This window comes from Rana temporaria, chromosome 2 (assembly GCF_905171775.1).
Source record: "Rana temporaria chromosome 2, aRanTem1.1, whole genome shotgun sequence".
In the NCBI taxonomy this organism is placed as follows: domain Eukaryota; kingdom Metazoa; phylum Chordata; class Amphibia; order Anura; family Ranidae; genus Rana; species Rana temporaria.
This window is the reverse complement of record NC_053490.1, coordinates 537,421,660-537,435,149: the sequence shown is the minus strand read 5'-3', so window position 1 is coordinate 537,435,149 and position 13,490 is coordinate 537,421,660.

Below are 13,490 nucleotides of genomic sequence, written 5' to 3'. Positions count from 1 at the left end.
TACTGGGGTGTACAGGAGTCTACTGCAGTCTACATGGGTCTACTGAGGTCTACAGGAGTCTACTGAGGTCTACTGAGGTCTACAGGGGTTTACTGAGGTCTACAGGGGTTTACTGAGGTCTACAGGGGTTTACTGAGGTCTACAGGAGTCTACTGAGGTTTACTGAGGTCTACAGGGGTTTGCTGAGGTCTACAGGGGTTTACTGAGGTCTACAGGGGTCTACTGAGGTCTACAGGAGTCTACTGAGGTATACGGGTGTAGCGCCTGTGTACTTTTGTACAGGTGCTATATTTAAATTTAGTGGGAGAATGGGAGAGTTATGTTGCTCTCATTCCTTGATTTGTTAAATTTGGCTGTCACCAAATCTGGATTGTCCTGTGGGTCAGTCTGTGCTCCAGGGATGCAGTCTCATCTATGGGCGGCAGGTGGCGCCAGAGGGGTCCAGGCGGAGCCGCTTCTTCCCAGCAGCCAATTGGAGGAGTTTTCCCTCGCGGGGCATGTTGGGGAGGGGTATTTCTGTGGCGGAGGCCGTTGCTCGGGGGTTCTTTGCGGGTTCCGGGTGCGGCACCCACCTTTAGGGTGTGCGCACATCACGGGCCCACCACTATGGCCTTCCTGGCAGGGGTCGTGTGCTACGCGGAGTTCCTGACTTTGGGCTCTCATAGCCCGGAGCAACGTATGCTGCAAAGGGGCCCCAGTAATCCCAAGCTGGGTGCTGTTTGGTGGGGGATCGGCCTGAGGAGAACCCGGAGGCAGGTGATCCAACAGGGCTGTAACGAACCATCGGGGATCTGGGTGACTGGACACTGACAGATTATACTTAAACTGTCAGTCGGTGACCCCAAAAGACATACTGGGAGGATTTGCTCTGTCGTTCACAACTTCAGCACTAGGCCTGTGGCAGAGGCCTCATCCAACACCTCGATTTAATTAGAAGCAAGTCGGTGGCAGAGACTTGTTCCTCCCAGAAGCTTTAAGTGGCGCTCTGGCTGCCAGGCCTGTGAGAGAGGTCTGTCCAGGGGCACTTTTACCCACTCCGGCTGGAGTGGCGACGTAAACGAAAACAATTTACAGAGGTCAGGACCGCCTTTATTATCCATAGCCTGATTCTGTGAGGTTGCTCTTCCTTCACCAACCTATCCTGTCTACCTCAAGTTTACATGTTGGTCATGTTTGACCGGGAAAATAAAGCATTTGAAAACGTCAACCAACAGTCCTGGGCATTCTGTTATTGCTCTCTTTGCTACCTTCACCCCTAGACACAGTATAGAGGTAACTTAAACACGCCGATCCCAAATCTAATCAGCGGCTCCTCCGGGGCTAGCGCTACACGGGGGTTTACTGAGGTCTACTTGAGTCTACTGAGGCCTACAGGGGTTTACTGAGGCCTACAGGGGTTTACTGAGGTCTACAGGAGTCTACTGAGGTCTACAGGGGTTACTGAAGTCTACAGGAGTCTACTGCGATCTACGGGGGTTTACTGAGGTCTACTTGAGTCTACTGAGGTCTACAGGAGTTTACTGAGGTCTACAGGGGTTTACTGAGGTCTATAGGGGTTTACTGGGGTCTACAGGATTCTACTGAGGTCTGTGGGATTTGTGCTGGGAGAGGGGGGATTTATGCTTTGAGGGGTAGGGGATTTGTGCTAGGGGAGGGTATTGGGGGGGGGGGGAGAGGGGGGATTTGGGTTGGGAGAGGGGGATTTATGCTTAAGGGGGAAATTTAAAGGGTAGAGGATTAGTGCTAGGGGAGGGTATTTTAGGGGGTTGAGCGGGATTTGGGGGGATTTTGGTTGGAAGAGAGGATTTATGCTCTGAGAAGAAATTTGAGGGGGTAGAGGATCTGTGTTAGGAGGGGGAGTTGGGAAGGGAGAGGATTTTTGCTGGAAGTGGGAGGTTGGGGGTATTTGTGCTAGGAGAGGGAGATTGGGAGGGATTTATGCTAGGAGAGGGGAAATTTGAGGTGTTGAGGATTTTTGCTAGGGGAGGGGATTGGGGGGTTGTGCTAGAAGAGGGACATTTGAGGGGGATTTGGGGGGGGAAGAGGGATTTAGGTTGGGATATGGGTATATATGCTCTGAGGGTAAATTTGAGGGGGTAGAGGATTTGTGGTAGGAGGGGGAGATTGGGGTTAATGTGTGCTGGGAGAGGGGGGATTTATGCTCTGAGGGGAAATTTAAAGGGTAGAGGATTTGTGCTAGGGGAGGGGATTGGGGGGGTTGAGGGGATTTGGGGGGATTTTGGTTGGGAGAGGGGATTTATGCTCTGAGGGGAAATTTGAGGGGGTAGAGGAATTGCACTAGGAGGGGAGAGTTGGGAAGGGAGAGGATTTTTGCTAGGGGGGGATTTGTGCTAGAAGAGGGGAATTTGAGGGGGATTTGGTTGGAGGGATTTCGGAGAGGGGGATTTGTGCTAGGAGAGGGGGATTGGAGGGATTTATGCTCTGAGGGAAAATTTAAAGGGTATAGGAGTCTACTTAGGTCTATAGGGGGTTTACTAAGGTTTACAGTAGTCACTGAGGCCTACAGGAGTCTAATAAGGTCTACATGAATCTACTGAGGTCTACAGGAGTCTAATAAGGTCTACATGAATCTACTCAGGTCTACAGGAGTCTAATAAGGTCTACATGAGTCTACTGAGGTCTACATGAGTCTACTGAGGTCTACAGGCGTCTACTGAGGTCTACGTGCATCTAGTGGGGTCTACAGGCGTCTACTGAGGTCTACAGGAGTCGAATAAGGTCTACAGGGGTCTATTGAGGTCTACAGGAGTCTACTGAGGTCTACAGGAGTCTACTGAGGTCTACATGAGTCTAATAAGGTCGACAGGGGTCTATTGAGGTCTACAGGAGTCTACTGAGGTCTACAGGGGTTTACTGAGGTCTACATGGGTTTACTGAGGTTTACAGGAGTCTACTGAGGTCTAGAGGAATCTACTGAGGTCTACAGGAGCCTACTGGGGACTACAAAAGTCTAAAAAGGTCTACAGGAGTCTAATAAGGTCTACAGGAGTCTACTGAGGTCTACAGGAGTCTACTGAGGTCTACAGGAGTCTACTGAGGTCTACAGGAGTCTACTGAGGTCTACATGGGTTTACTGAGGTTTACAGGAGTCTACTGAGGTCTATAGGAGTCTACTGAGGTCTACAGGGGTCTACTGAGGTCTACAGGAGTCTACTGAGGTCTACAGGAGTCTAATGAGGTCTACAGGGGTCTGCTGAGGTCTACAGGGGTCTACTGAGGTCTACAGGAGTCTACTGAGGTCTATAGGAGTCTAATAAGGTCTACAGGGGTCTACAGGCGTCTACTGAGGTATACCAGGGGCCAATTCGGTGTCCTTCAGACTTTAGGTGTGCTGGACTGTGGCCAGTAAAAAATGTTCCAGCATCAGTGTAGGAGAAGACAATGGGCCAGATTCATGTACAGCGGCGTATCTTTAGTCGGGCATAGCGCATCTCATATGCGCTACGCCAACGTAACTTAGTGAGGCAAGTACTGTATCCACAAAGCACTTGCTCCCTAAGTTACGGCGGCGTAGCGTAAATGGCCTGGCGTAAGCCCGCCTAATTCAAAGTAGGCTGGTAGTGGGCTTGTTGTATGGAAATAAATCGTGACCCCATGTAAATGAAGCGCCGAACGAACGGCGCATGCGCGCGCATGCTCAGTATCACGTCAAATCTACGCCCTAAGATACGCCGGCTCAATGCCTGTGACGTGAACGTAACCTACGCCCCCGCCCCATTCACGTACGACTTAAGTAAACGACGTAAAAACATACGCTTGTTCCGACGTCCATACTTTGCATTACCTGCGCCTCATATAGCAGGGGTAACTTTATGCTGGACGTAAGCCTTACATAAACGGCGTAGCGGGCGCAAGTATGTTCGTGAATCGGCGTATCTAGGTCATTTGAATATTCAACGCGTAAATCTACGGAAGCGCCCCTAGCGGCCAGCGTAAATATGCACCCAAGATACGACGGTGTAGGAGACTTACGTTGGTCGTATCTTGGCAAAATTCAGGCGTATCTTGTTCCATGATTAGGGCGCATAGATACGACGGCGCATCACAGAACTTACGCCGCGTATCAATAGATACGTCGGCGTAAGTCGTCTGTGAATCCGGGCCAATGTTTCCGGCTTGGTGTAAATTACTTAGTTGCATATAATATTATATTAGTTAAAAAATAATAATACATAATTGCATACATACGTATGGTCAGTAGGAGGAGGAATAGTGCCCCATCATTGGTGTCAGTGTGAGGAATAGTGTCCCATCATTGGTGTCAGTGGGAGGAATAGTGTCCCATCATTGGTGTCAGTGGGAGGAATAGTGTCCCATCATTGGTGTCAGTGGGAGGAATAGTGCCCCATCATTGGTATCAGTGGGAGGAATAGTGTCCCATCATTGGTGTCAGTGGGAGGAATAGTGCCCCATCATTGGTGTCAGTGGGAGGAATAGTGCCCCATCATTGGTGTCTGTGGGAGGAATAGTGTCCCATCATTGGTGTCAGTGGTAGGAATAGTGTCCCATCATTGGTGTCAGTGGTAGGAATAGTGTCCCATCATTGGTGTCAGTGGGAGGAATAGTGTCCCATCATTGGTGTCAGTGGGAGGAATAGTGTCCCATCATTGGTGTCAGTGGGAGGAATAGTGTCCCATCATTGGTGTCAGTGGGAGGAATAGTGCCCCATCATTGGTATCAGTGGGAGGAATAGTGTCCCATCATTGGTGTCAGTGGGAGGAATAGTGCCCCATCATTGGTGTCAGTGGGAGGAATAGTGCCCCATCATTGGTGTCTGTGGGAGGAATAGTGTCCCATCATTGGTGTCAGTGGTAGGAATAGTGTCCCATCATTGGTGTCAGTGGTAGGAATAGTGTCCCATCATTGGTGTCAGTGGGAGGAATAGTGTCCCATCATTGGTGTCAGTGGGAGGAATAGTGTCCCATCATTGGTGTCAGTGGGAGGAATAGTGTCCCATCATTGGTATCAGTGGGAGGAATAGTGTCCCATCATTGGTGTCAGTGGGAGGAATAGTGTCCCATCATTGGTGTCAGTGGGAGGAATAGTGTCCCATCATTGGTGTCAGTGGGAGGAATAGTGTCCCATCATTGGTGTCAGTGGGAGGAATAGTGTCCCATCATTGGTGTCAGTGGGAGGAATAGTGCCCCATCATTGGTGTCAGTGGGAGGAATAGTGCCCCATCATTGGTGTCTGTGGGAGGAATAGTGTCCCATCATTGGTGTCAGTGGTAGGAATAGTGTCCCATCATTGGTGTCAGTGGTAGGAATAGTGTCCCATCATTGGTGTCAGTGGGAGGAATAGTGTCCCATCATTGGTGTCAGTGGGAGGAATAGTGTCCCATCATTGGTGTCAGTGGGAGGAATAGTGTCCCATCATTGGTATCAGTGGGAGGAATAGTGTCCCATCATTGGTGTCAGTGGGAGGAATAGTGTCCCATCATTGGTGTCAGTGGGAGGAATAGTGTCCCATCATTGGTGTCAGTGGGAGGAATAGTGTCCCATCATTGGTATCAGTGGGAGGAATAGTGTCCCATCATTGGTGTCAGTGGGAGGAATAGTGCCCCATCATTGGTATTAGTGGGATGAATAGTGCCCCATCATTGGTGTTAGTGAAAGGAAAATTTGGGTTTGGATAATCCAGAAGATTTATTGCTCACAAAGGACGATTCTAAAAGCATAAAAAAGTAAAAAACATAAACATCGACCATAAAGACTGCGTGTTTTACCCCATCGGGGTCACCCCAGCCCCAGAATTTGCTGATATCCTTTATTTCTTGTCCACCATCCCATCAGCGCTCGCCCCCCCCTCCTCCTCTCCTCCTCGCCCTCATCTGGTTCTCATTTCCGCTCCGGTCTGAATAATCCCCGCCGCGTCTCCTTCACAACCAAATCTCAACAATTAGCCTTGAAATGACGCCTCAGCCCTCCGCCGGCCCTCATCGCCCTCTGCAAGCTTCAATCGGCCCTCGGGCCCCGCAGGGGAATCGTTCTTGTAAGCTGCCAATCCTAATTTCTCCGGGGCGTCGGGTGACCCGGCACTGACAGAACCAAAACACCGGACTAATTCTCTGCTTGAGCGCCAACGCATGACGCAGCGTCCAACGTAATGCCATCGTTTTTTCAAATCTTTTTTTTTTTTTTTATATATAATTTTTTTGGGGGGAAATTTTTTTTTTTTTTTTAAACGTAAATTCATATAAATGCGCAAATCTCTTTGGGCTGGATTCAAGAAGCAATTGCGCCTGTGTAACCATAGTTACACAGGCGCAATTGCTTACTTGCCCCGGCGTAACGAGTTCTCCTGATTCAGGAACCTAGTTACGCCGACTGCAGCCTAAGATATGCGCGGCATAAGGCTCTTATGCCCGCATATCTTAGGCTGCATTCTTGCGATGGCCGCTAGGTGGCGTTCCCGTTGTGCTCAGCGTATAGTATGCAAATTGCATACTAACACCGATTCACAACGTTACGCGAGCCCTGCGTACGCAGTTTACGTCGTTTCCGTACGGCGGTTTTCGCGTAAGGCTGCCCCTGCTATTAGCAGGGGCAGCCAATGTTACGTATACCCGTCGTTCCCGTGTCGCGAAATTTCAAATTTACGTAGTTTGCGTAAGTGATTTGTGAATGGCGCTGGACGCCATTCACGTTTACTTTGAAGCAAATGACATCCTTGCGACGTCCTTTGCCGCAATGCACGTCGGGAAAGTTTCCTGACTGAGCATGCGGTCTACGATCGGCGCGGGAACGCGCCTAATTTAAATGATTCCCGCCCCCTACGGGATCATTTAAATTGCGCGCGCTTACGCCGGGCATTTTGCCGGCGCGCCCACGCAATTTACGGAGCTACTGCTCCATGAATCAAGGGCAGCGCAGTAAATTTGCGGGGGCGCAGGGCAAAAACGTTACCCTGCGCCTCCGTAAAAAAAGCGCAAATCTACCTAAATCCAGCCCTTTCTTTATATTATCAGACGCTTATCTCGCAGACGCGATTGGCCGGACGGAAGGGTGATAACGTAGACGACGTCGAGGGTCCCGATACCTGAGACGTTTTGTGTCGCCTCCATGAGTGATGTACAAACCCCAGAGGCGGCGGCGCTCACATCAAAGGAGAGACGCAGCGGCTGAATCCTGTAACCCGAACATCCCGCGACTCGAGAACATTGAATTCCCAGGGTGCCCCGGGGGTGAGAATGGTCAACAGAAAACAGCCAAAGAGGGGAAAGAGAGGATTTTCATCTCCCGCCTCCTGGGCGCCCCCTACAGGCCAAACCAATCTTTACTTTTCTGCTATGGGCCTGATTACTCAGCAAGAGATACATAAGATAACAAAGTAATACATGTATCATTTTAAGACAAGCAAGAATTTATTTTTTCATTGATATACAAGGATTTGGTTATCCAATCCACAGACAAGAAAAATGTAACAAAACAAAATAAAAAATAAAAAAAATATGTTTTTTTTTTAATTATTATTTAGTTTTGTTACTTTTTCTTGTCTGTGGATTGGATAAACGAATCATTGTATACCAATAAAAAAAAAAAGAGAAAGGCTTGCTTTTAATAATAATATAATAATTTTTATTTTTTGCCAACTCTGATCAAAGTAGAATTGTTTTATTTATTTTTTGTCTGTGGTTTGGATAAACAAATCATTGTATAGCAATAAAAAAAAAATAAAAAAATAAAGGCTTGCTTTTAATAATAATATAATAGTTTTTTTTATTTTAGGAACTCTGATCAAAGTAAAAAAATATGTTTTTTTTAATTATTATTTAGTTTTGTTACTTTTTCTTGTCTGTGGATTGGATAAACTAATCATTGTATATAAATAATAAAAAAGAAAAAGAAAGGCTTGCTTTTAATAATAATATAATCATTTTTATTTTTGCCAACTCTGATTAAAGTAGAATTTTTTTGTTTTCTTGTCTGTGGATTGGATAAACAAATCACTGTATAGCAATAAAAAAGAGAAATCCTTGCTTTTAATAATAATATAATAATTTTATTTTTGCCAACTCTGGTCAAAGTAGAATTTATTTTTATTGTTTTTGTCTGTGGATTGGATAAACAAATCATTGTATAGCAATACAAAAAAAAGGCTTTCTTTTAATAATAATATAATCATTTTTATTTTTGCCAACTCTGATTAAAATAGTTTTTTTTTTTCTTGTCTGTGGATTGGATAAACAAATCATTCTACATCAATTAAAAAAGAAAGGCTTTCTTTTAATAATAATATAACAATTTTTATTTTTGCCAACTCTGATCAAAGTGGAAAAAATATGTTTTTTTTCTACTTTGATCAGAGTTGCTAAAATAAAAAAACTATTATATTATTATTAAAAGCAAGCCTTTCTTTTTTTATTGATATACAATAATTTGTTTATCCAATCCATAGACAAGAAAACATAAAAAAAATCTACTTTAATCAGTGTTGGCAAAAATAAAAATTATTATATTATATTTAAAGCAAGCCTTTCTTTTTTTATTGATATACAATAATTTGTTTATCCAATCCACAGACAAAAAAAAAATTCAGAGTTGGCAAAAATAAAAATTATTATATTATTATTAAAAGCAAGCCTTTCTTTTTTTTTTTTTTTTTATTGCTATACATTGATTTGTTTATCCAATCCACAGACAAAAAAAATACAAAAAAAATAATAATTCTACTTTGATCAGAGTTGGCAAAAATAAAAATGATTATATTATTATTAAAAGCAAGCCTTTCTTTTTTTTATTGATATACAATGATTAGTTTATCCAATCCACAGACAAAAAAAAAACAAAAAAAAAAACAAAATAATAATTAAAAAAAAAAACATATTTTTATACTTTGATCAGAGTTGCTAAAATAAAAAAAAACTATTATATTGTTATTAAAAGCAATCCTTTCTTTTTTTATTGATATACAATGATTTGTTTATCCAATCCACAGACAAGAAAAAATAAAAAACAAAAAATAAGTTGTCATATATGCAGTTTTCATATATTTTATTTATTTGTTTTTGAATAGCACTTAAATAACGCTCGAAAAACACACGAATAACGCTTGAAAAATGCATTAATAACGCTCGAATAGCACTTGAATAACGCTCGAAAATGCTCGAATAACGCTCGAAAAACGCTCGAAAATTGCTCGATAAAAGCTTGAAAAACCCTCGAATAACGTTTGAAAAACGCTCGAAAAACGTTTGGATAACGCTTGAAAAATGCACGAATAGCGATTGAATAACGTTTGAAAAACGCTCAAATAACGCTCGAAAAACGCTTGAATAACTCTGGAATAACGTTCGAAAAATGCTCAAAAAAGGCTCGAATAACGCTCGAATAACCCTCGAAAAACGCTTGAATAATGCTCGAATAACGCTCGAATAACCCTCGAAAAACGCTTGAATAACGCTCAAATAACCCTTGAATAATGCTCGAATAACCCTCGAAAATGCTCGAATAACTCTCGAAAAATGCTCGAAAAACGCTCGAATAACGCTTGAAAAACACACGAATAACGCTAGAAAAACACACGAATAACGCTAGAAAAACGCTTGAAAACGCACGAATAACGCTCGAAAAACACTTGAAAACGCACAAATAATGCTCGAATAACCCTCAAAAAACGCTCGAATAACGTTAGAATAACCCTCGAAAAATGCTCGAAAAACACTCGAATAACGTTTTAAAAACGCTTGAAAAACGCACGAATAACGCTCGAATAGCGATTGAACAACGCTTGAAAAACGCTCAAATAACGCTCAAAAAACGCTTGAATAACTCTGGAATAACGCTCGAAAAATGCTTGAATAACGCTCGAAAATTGCTCGAAAAATGCTCGAAAAACACTCGAATAACGTTTTAAAAACGCTCGAAAAACGGAAGAATAACGCTCGAATAGCGATTGAATAATGCTCGAAAAACGCTCAAAATAACGCTTGAAAAACGCCACAGTGTGAAAGGGGCCTTACAGCGAGTCAGATATTTATTTTTGGGCAGCGATGGTTGGAAACGGGAGTGAGGGCCCTGAGGATCAGAGGTGGGTAACCAGGGGCGTAGATAAGGGGGGGGTCAGGGGTGTCCAAACCCCAACCAAAGCATCCTGGAAAAATGGCCAGACAGTGTCCCTGCTGTTTAGCCTCAGCACAGTAGAAGCAATCATAGCTCCGGAGTGCATCAGCCAGCCCCCCCCCCTTCTATTTTGCCCAATCCCCTTCAGCTCAATAAGGGGGTCCCCCCTGAAAAGAATGAAATTACCGCAAAGCCTCATGGGCCCCACTCTGCTGCTGTCAAATGTTTTTACCAAAACACCCCCCCCCCCCCCCAACATAAAAAAGTAAACGATGCCTTTGAGTTTGAAAGACCTGAAACCCCCCCAGGGAAAAAAATTCTACGGACTTGGGGTAACAGATCGGTAATATTTCTTGTAGGCTGTTACATGGCCAATCACAGCTAGGCAGGACCTGCGAGGAGGGCGACACGATCCCTATTATCATGCTCCCCCCCCCCCCCCCCCAGGTGTAACTTACCTGTGCTGACCATGAGATGAGCCTAAAAGGTTCACACTGATATGACAAGGGTGCCATCCAGTGGTCACTCTGCAGTACTGCTATTGTTTTAACTTCATACGCTGCAGTTGTCATATATTTTATTTATTTGTTTTTATTACATCACACCAACAATGTACAGAGTGCTTTACATCTAAGGTCCCCATCTCATATTTATACATACTAGACAGGAGCCAATGGCCTACCAGCAAGTGTTTGGAGTCTGGGATTGAATAGTCGGGGTGTAAATATCAGTAATGAATTTGTTATTCTGTATGTAAGAAAAAAGCATAAAATGATAAAAATAATAATAATAATAATAATAATTTGCACTCAGGAGAAGAGAGAGAGAGAGAGAGAGAGAGAGAGAGAGAGAGAGAGAGAATATCTTCCCCCTAAGATCCATCTATTTATCCAATGTGGCGTCACAAGGGTTGGTGTCACCCGGTGCAGTAAAACATGGTGCCCCCCCCCATAGGGCACTGAGCAGGCTAGCGTATTGGTGAGGCTCTCCCCCCACAGCGCCCCATTACTGTCCTCAGCCCCCCACAGCGCCCCATTACTGTCCTCAGCCCCCCACAGCACCCCATTACTGTCCTCAGCCCCCCACAGCACCCCATTACTGTCCTCAGCGCCCCATTACTGTCCTCAGCCCCCCACAGCACCCCATTACTGTCCTCAGTGCCCCATTACTGTCCTCAGCACCCCATTACTGTCCTCAGCCCCCCACAGCCCCCCCTATTACTGTCCTCAGCGCCCCATTACTGTCCTCGGCCCCCCACAGCGCCCCATTACTGTCCTCGGCCCCCCATTACTGTCCTTAGCCCCCCACCGTGCCCCATTACTGTCCTCAGTGCCCCAATACTGTCCTCAGCCCCCCACAGCACCCCATTACTGTTCTCAGCTCCTCCTGTTACAGTGTCCCATTACTGTCCTCAGCCCCCCACCGCGCCCCATTACTGTCCTCATCCCCCCACAGTGCCCCATTACTGTCCTCAGCCCCCCACAGCGACCCATTATTGTCCTCTGCCCCCCACAGCACCCCATTACTGTTTTCAGCCCCCCACAGGGCCCCATTACTGTCCTCAGCGCCCCATTACTGTCCTCAGCCCCCCACAGCACCCCATTACTGTTCTCAGCCCCCCACAGGGCCCCATTACTGTCCTCAGCCCCCCACAGTGCCCCATTACTGTCCTCGCCCCCCCCCCCCCCCCCACAGCGCCCCATTACTGTCCTCGGCCCCCCACAGCGCCCCATTACTGTCCTCAGCACCCCACAGCACCCCATTACTGTCCTCAGCATCCCATTACTGTCCTCAGCCTCCCACAGTGCCCCATTACTGTCCTCGGCCTCCCACAGCACCCCATCACTGTCCTCAGCCCCCCACAGTGCCCCATTACTGTCCTCGGCCCCCATTACTGTCCTCAGCCACCCACAGTGCCCCATTACTGTCCTCAGTGCCCCATTACTGTCCTCAGCCCCCCACAGCACCCCATTACTGTCCTCGGCCCCCCACAGCGCCCTATTACTGTCCTCAGACCCCCACAGCGCCCCATTACTGTCTTCGGCCCCCAACAGTGACCCATTACTGTCCTCAGCCCCCCACAGCGCCCCATTACTGTCCTCAGCCCCCCATTACTGTCCTTAGCCCCCCACCGTGCCCCATTACTGTCCTCAGTGCCCCAATACTGTCCTCAGCCCCCCACAGCACCCCATTACTGTTCTCAGCTCCTCCTGTCACAGTGTCCCATTACTGTCCTCAGCCCCCCACCGCGCCCCATTACTGTCCTCATCCCCCCCACAGTGCCCCATTACTGTCCTCAGCCCCCCACAGCGACCCATTATTGTCCTCTGCCCCCCACAGTGTCCCATTACTGTCCTCAGCCCCCCACAGCACCCCATTACTGTTCTCAGCCCCCCACAGGGACCCATTACTGTCCTCAGCGCCCCATTACTGTCCTCAGCCCCCCACAGTGCCTCATTACTGTCCTCGCCCCCCCACAGCGCCCCATTACTGTCCTCGGCCCCCCACAGCGCCCCATTACTGTCCTCAGCACCCCACAGCACCCCATTACTGTCCTCAGCATCCCATTACTGTCCTCAGCCTCCCACAGTGCCCCATTACTGTCCTCGGCCTCCCACAGCACCCCATTACTGTCCTCAGCGCCCCATTACTGTCCTCAGCCCCCCACAGTGCCCCATTACTGTCCTCGCCCCCCCCCCTCAGCGCCCCATTACTGTCCTCGGCCCCCCACAGTGCCACATTACTGTCCTCAGCACCCCACAGCACCCCATTACTGTCCTCAGCACCCCATTACTGTTCTCAGCCTCCCACAGTGCCCCATTACTGTCCTCGGCCTCCCACAGGGCCCCATTACTGTTCTCGGCCCCCCACAGTGCCCCATTACTGTCCTCGGCCCCCCACAGTGCCCCATTACTGTCCTCAGCCCTCAACAGCGCCTAGGGTGACCACATTTCCGAACTGCCATTCAGGGCCCCCCCCTGCGCACACGCCCTCGCGCCAGCCCCAAAAAAGATGATTTCTGATCCTTTTTTTGGCAATTTTTGGAAAAACAAAAGCAAACAGTGGTCACCAGTTTGGACAGGTGGTATACATTTTTTACATATATATTTTTTATTGCCCCCCACTTGTCAGCTTCATTTTATTGCCCCGCACTTGTCAGCTTCATTTTATTGCCCCACACTTGTCAGCTTCATTTTATTGCCCCCACTTGTCAGCTTCATTTTATTGCCCCCACTTGTCAGCCTCATTTTATTGCCCCCACTTGTCAGTCTCATTTTTATTGCCCCCCAGGGCAGGGTCCCACTTTGTAAGCCTCATTTATTACTGTACTGTCCCCAGCCCCTGTGCTCCGACTTGTCACCTGACCTAGTGCTCCAATCAGGTTCCATTTGCTCATCTTCTAATCTG